This window comes from Acomys minous (assembly GCF_964271855.1).
Source record: "Acomys minous genome assembly, chromosome: 13".
Classification (NCBI taxonomy): domain Eukaryota; kingdom Metazoa; phylum Chordata; class Mammalia; order Rodentia; family Muridae; genus Acomys; species Acomys minous.
The window spans coordinates 50,876,702-50,883,055 of record NC_140495.1 but is presented as its reverse complement, the minus strand read 5'-3'; the positions used below and the strand labels follow the sequence as shown (position 1 = coordinate 50,883,055).

General features: G+C 50.3%; 1 protein-coding gene across 2 annotated transcripts in view; it reads left to right on the top strand.

Annotated features, from left to right (window-relative positions):
* The first annotated feature begins 687 nt into the window (after window positions 1-687).
* The window catches only part of NCK2 (NCK adaptor protein 2), a 137,508-nt gene continuing 131,841 nt past the window's right edge, over window positions 688-6,354 (top strand). The window contains exon 1 of one of the 2 annotated variants that reach the window (XM_084751907.1): window positions 688-927. The gene's annotated coding sequence lies outside the window, so the exon portion shown is untranslated. The remainder of the gene's footprint in view (window positions 928-6,354) is intronic. The other variant, XM_084751905.1, reaches the window with a different exon arrangement.

Sequence of the window (6,354 nt, the reverse complement as noted above, 5' to 3'; positions counted from 1 at the left end):
TCTAGGGTTCTAGCGTTTTAAGTTTGCTTGCAGGATAGCCACTACTGGAGGCTGGCTGAACGAGGACTCTTTCTAAAGCTTTCTCAGCCTTTTCCTGTACTAAAGAATTCCGGGGCTCTATAAAGCTGGCCTGGAGGTTTGGAAGGCTGCGGAGGTCGGGTTTCCTCTCCTCCTCCTAGGAAGTGATTCCGCCTGGGAGGATGGAGTAAAAAGTGTCTGGATGGGAAAGTAAATAGATGCAAGGCAAATAAATAAAGAAAATGCCCACAAGCAATTACTGGGAGGAAGTGACATTTTTATGTAAGTCACTTTTCTGACGGACACCAGGCCTGTTTGGCTGAGAGTGCCGTGGGAATGCTTTGGGGGGGGGGGTAGGAAGGTCGCGGTAAGAATCCAACGCACAGGCGAGTGCAGAGACCACCCGGTCTCTTGGGCTGGAAGCGGCACCGCATTCTCCTCGCCAGCCCCCCCACTTCCGATCTAGGGCAGCTTGCGGTTTAAAGCCCCCAGGCGGCGCTTTCCCCAGGCCCGGCCGGGACTCCCAGGTGGGTCCCCCGCCCAGCGTGCGCCGGGCTGGGCCGGCCCCTGGGCGGCGTCACGGCAGCCGGGGAGGAGCGCGGGCGGGGAGCGCGCGGAGGCGGGCGCTGCGCGGGAGGGTCGCCGCCGCGGATCGCAGGCCGGGGCGCGCGGCCGAGTAGGCGGCGGCGACGGCAGCGGCGGCAGCGGCGGCGGCAGCGGGGAGGGCTCGGCGGCGGGCAGGCTCGGGGCTCCCGGGCCGGCGAGGTCCGCCGGGTCCGATAGCGTCCGCTCGGCGGCGGGAGGAGAGAGCGGTGCAGACAAAGAGCGGCATCTGGGCGGGCGCAGCGCAGCCTCCGCCCCGGGACCCGCACCGTTGCCCTCCGGCCTCGGCGTGCGATGTGCAGCGAGGTAAGGCGACAGCGGGGGCTGCAAACTTGGGCGGGTCAGCAGAGTTGAGAGAGAGAGGAGCGGGCGGGCCGGCTCGCCCGGGAAGGGCCAGGGAACGCGTCCCCCTGCGCGCCCCGCCGGTGCCCTCGGCCCCGCCGCGGCCTGGGCGTCCCCGGGCACCCGCGCCTCGGATACACACCTTCCTGCGAGCTTTCGCCTTCCACAGCCCGGGGCTGGCGTGGGGGTGGGGCGCCTTTCTCGGGCGGACGCCGGGGACCTAGGATCGAAAGCCCTCGGGAACATAAGCAGCCCTGGCCTGCGGGCGGGCGTGGGACCGAGCGGTGGCCGGGTCGCAGGGCACGCGTGCCTGGGAAGAATAGCCTGGGATCTGAGGAACCCAGCGCTAGGAAGGGGGAGACTATGGAGGCCGGGGAGAACTTACTGTATTTAGAACTGTTCGTGATCCCGCACAAAGCTGCTGTCACGTTCCATAAAGGAGGTCCTTGCCTCGGCACAGGGCGCTTTTGTGCCTGGTTCCAATTCCTGCGTCCTGCCCTGTATTTCCAAGACTTAAACCTCCTGAGCTAAAGTTTCTCCCACTTGCTCTGTCCCCCTCGGTTTATTCAGGGCGATTTAAGCAAGTGGTTCTACAAGAATTTGGTGTGTGACTTTTAATGCCCCCGACGGCACCTCCCTTTTGAGCACTGTTAGCTTGGCATTGTGTGCAAGGGTTTGATTTGCAAAACGCTGTAATTTATACACAATAACGATTCTCCTGGAAGGTGTGCGCGGGTGATGGTTAATGGATAGCTGACCTGACTTACAGTAGTATTGTGAACAGCTCAGGGATCAGCTGGGCGGCAAGTGGAGTGGGCTCTGCCACTTTAGCCCATTCAGGTCGGCAGTGTCCTCCATATTTTGCTGACAGGTTTAAGGCTAATTTTGCCAAGTTTGCATCATTATATGGGATGAACAGGTCTGCATTTGGGCTAGAGGTGGTGCACAGGCCTGCACCTTGTTTGACCCCAAATGAAACAGCCCAGTGGGCGTGGCTTGCTGGTACCCTCCCTTGGAGACTAATTTTCTGCAGGGATTTTTGAGGAGGAATGAAAATAATTTTGAGTGTGTTTCAAGCCTGGGCTGTTGGTATAGTTATCAACAGTGCTTTTCTAGTCTAAAGGTCACTACGTTATCAAAACATCTGAACTGTGCTTGTGGGCACTCCCTCCGTTCACGTTTCAAGTGTAAGTAAGATATAGACTTCGAAACAGGACTTTCATGCATGTCTCTGGTTTCTGTAGTGAAGGTAGCCAGTGGATACATGGGAGAAACTGCACTTTGGACAGTTAAGGTTTAGGCCTTCGGGTCTTTCCTGAGTGAACTCAAGGGACCATCCTACCTTAAACTTTCTTGCCTCCTGGTAGGTTAGTGTAGTTTTGATTGAAGAAAGTGTTCTGAAGCTGGAATTGAGAACTTTGAGCGGCTGTAAAGCTTGGAGTTGCAGCTCGCTGCCTGTCTTGCTCTCAGCTTTTCAGAAGTGCTGGAACAGAGCCCGGTCTCCCAGAGCTGGGAATTGCTATACGAGCTCTGGCTACTTGATAGCTGATTTGCCCACCTGTGGAGAGACTGACCTCTTTAAAGTGGGTAGAGCTTATCATAAAAGGTGGTTTCCAGTTCCCTGTATTCCATTTCCAGACTTTGAGTTTTGCTTTCCCTACACCGACTTTCCTCAGTCTTCTTCCTCCCTTTCTGTTTGACCCTGTCATATTCCTGACCTCTGTCATGTACAGTGGGGTACTGAACATTTCCAACAAACAGCAACTCCCAGGTGTTTGAGAAATGTGCTTTCATCCTTGTTAAATCTCCCCACATTTTCCTTGCTGGAGCCGACTGATGACCCCTTGAAAACAACCGGAAACTCCCTGATTGCACAGGACCTGGAGTTCTTTATTTGATCACTTGCATTAGCTTAATTTGCCCTGGCAATTCCAGGCGGGGTTGCTCTGTGGGGCACACAAGCTTCTAACTGACTGGCTTGCAGTGTATGTTGGGGCTGACGTGGCTTATGGCAATGATTTTCTGATGTTCAGAATGAGGCTTAATGACTGAAGAATTCACGATTGCTCATCGCATGTGCAGAGTGGGTTGTGAGCTAACTTTTCTTACAGAGGAACTGGGAAGCTCCCTCAGAGAGTGAGGAAATCAGTTTTCCCATCCAGGGGGCTGTCACCTTGTGCTTCGAAATTGTGTCTCTTTCCTAAAAATGAGTGCTGGAAGCATTTCTCAGGGTGTTTCCAAAGGTCAGAAGTGGGGGAGGGGGGGAAGGATGCTGTTTGTGCTGTCAAGTGCCTAAGTGAAGATAGCTCAGAAGGAGGTCAAAGCTGCTTTTTAAAGCAGGCTATCAAAAGTATGCAGCCATGGTGAAAATAATTCCTTTCTTTAGGCCATCAGAGTAGTGAATTTTTAAAAATACTTTTTATTTTTCAGCAATTCACTTGAGACAAGTTGGAGAGAACATGAAGGTAAAGCCTTTCTTAGGCGATCACCCCTATTCCCACCTCACCTCCCATCCTGCCCCCCTGGAGTACACTTCTGCCTGAGACTCTCAGGCCTCCTGGCCCTGACAGTGAAAAGTTCTTTAGTGCCATGTTAGGGTCACAGTGGTATTCCCCAGTCTCTGATTGGGACCTGCATGGGAGTAGCCCAAGAGCCTTCTAGTCCTTTCCCAGCTTCCATGCGTGTCTTAAGTTTCAAATTTTTGAGTGGCCGTTTCTCTCTTATTTCTCACCGTCTTCGGAACTTTCTTGGTGATTTCCTTTTGACAGCTGTGAGCTTCTTCCTAGTTGTCTTCATTGTTTCCTAACCTGATGTGGGCTGGAACGTGTTGAGCATACCACTTGATCCATGGTTCATGTTTGACAGCACACTTACTAGCACATTGTTGATTTCTGGCCTGTGTTGCTGATCTTTGCCTCTGCTCAGAACCCCACCGCCCCAATACGTAGTCTGGTCCCTAGCACTTTCACACAGTGGCCTTTGCTTGGTATATTCTCCTGTCAGGCAGTTTGTAGTCCTTGAGTGAAACCTAAAGACAAAAAAGAAAAACCATGAACTTCCTTTTGATCCTCCGTTGCGCGTTCTGAATGCAGTCTTACATAGTTCTATTTGTGCACCTGTTCTGTGACTGCATGGAGCCAAACAAACCCCTCCTCACAGCCCTGTGGGGGGCTGGCTGAGTGGCTTTTGTTGTTGGGAGACTGGTCTCACTGTGTGTTGCCCTCAAACTGGAGCCCTGTGCTGCAGCTTCCAGAATGCTGGGGTTACAGGTTAGTGGTTGTGTTTTTCAGTGGATGCGGCTGCTGGTGTTAGGCTGCCGTGACATCTCTCGCCAAAGGATTGGTTATGTTGCTAGGAAGTAGTTATTGGTTAGTACTCCCTTTTCTTCTGTCTGTATTGGGGATATTTTTAAAGAAAAGAATGTACAGGTTTACTCAGAATTTAGTTGTAGGTTGAAGATCCCTAATCTGAAAATCTGGTCTGCAAATTTCATGACTTCATTTTACTTTACAGCTGACTCCCATGGTATATGCACCGCGTTTTTCATTATCCGCTCATCTGTTGAAGGACGTTTAGTTGTTTCCTGTTTCCTTGCTATTGTGAGTAGGGTGGCAGTAAACAGGGCTGAGCAGGTATCTGTGCAGTACGATGTCCAGTCCTTTGGGCATGTGCCAAGGAGTGCTGGAGCTGGATCATTTGTTAGATTTATCTTTAGTAGTTTTTTGTTTGTTTGTTTTGAGGATTCTCCATCCTGATTTCCAGAGAAGTGGTACTAGTTTGCATTTACACCAGTAGTGAATGAGCATTCCTCTTTTTCCACAACCTCACCAGCGGGGTTTTTTTGTTGATCTTGGCCATTTTGACTATGGTGAGATGAAGTCTCAAGGTAGTTTTAATTTAAATTTCCCTAATAAGCGTGTTTAACAGTTTTTTAGAAAGCGTTCCCAATTTGAAGGCTTTCTGAGTACCTGTGAACCAACATGATACCATAAAATGGAAAATTCTACCCCCGACCTTGTGACAAATTGTCCACATTCAGGTGGACTAGAAGTACTGAGGTTACACTCAGGGTGCACGTATAAAATATCTGTGAGACACATGAATATCTTGTTTTGACTTGAGTGTTATTTCCTTCAAGTGTGTAACAAATGCAGATTGTAGATTGGGTTGATAGTAAATAGCTAATTTATCAGCAAGATAAACATATAACTTGTCCAGGACTTCCAGTTGAGGGTGGAATACTGCACATAACTCAAAGGCTGACACACTCCTGGCCCCAAGCCTGTTGGACAAGGGGTACTCAACCTGTATTGCAAATTTCTTCTTTTAAGACAGTTTGGGGAAATAGATACATTGGCTCGTTGTTAAGGAAGACTTAAACTACCACATGATGTGAATAGAGTAAGATATTAATGTAATTTATAGTATACAAAGTACTTAGTGTTCTGTATAGAATGGCATTTGGGTCTGGCTCACGTCTGTGTGAGAAGACTGGGATCAAGGACAATGCCGGGGTTGTCGATTGTGTACTTAAGTTGAAGTCTTGTCCCTCAGTGTCCTGTCACCTATCAGAAGGCAGCAGATGAGGCTATAGAGTCACTGAGTTCCAGAGCATTGTCATAGCTCTTGGGCGTTGTCTCAATCGTAGTTTCTAAGGCTGTGATGAAACACCATGTCCAGAAATGAGTTGGGGAGGGGAGGGTTTCTTTATTTATTCGGTTTGCACTTCTGTACCACTGTTCATCATCAAAGGAAGTCAGGACAGGAACTCAAGCAGGGCAGGAACCTGGATGCAGGAGCTGATGCAGAGGCCGTGCAGGGGTGCTGCTCACTGGCTTCCTCAGCCTGCTTCCTTCTAGAACCCAGGACAGCCCAGAGATGGCACTGCCCGCAATTGACTGGGCCCTCCCACGGATGTGTATTGGGCTGTGTGGCAGGTGTGTACAGATGTGGTTGGGGGCAGTTCACATGTTGGGGCCTTTTGGAAGAAGAGCCATTTGTGTGGAGGCAGACAGGAGATAAGACAGTGACTTTGTGTCCTTGCCTCACTTTTCAGAGTTGCCTGGAAAGACTCCTTGTGTCCAGAGTGTTCAGGCTTAGTGTATGTTTTGGTCTGCTTTGTCTTTTGTAGTGGGATGCTGCAGATGAGGTGTCTGGTAAGGAGTGCTCTTCCTGCTGGCCTTCTTGTCTTAACAGCACCTTTTGTTGTTGTTGTTGTTGTTGTTTTGCTATATGCACGAGTCGGGTCTATCACTGCTGTGCTTCTGCCTTTAGGAGGGTAGCAGATCTATTAGATAAGGGCTTCCTTCTTATAACAGTCCTTTAACTGTTACCTTCTCCCACTTCACAATTATTTTAAAAAATTTTTATGCTGTGTGTGTGTGTGTGTGT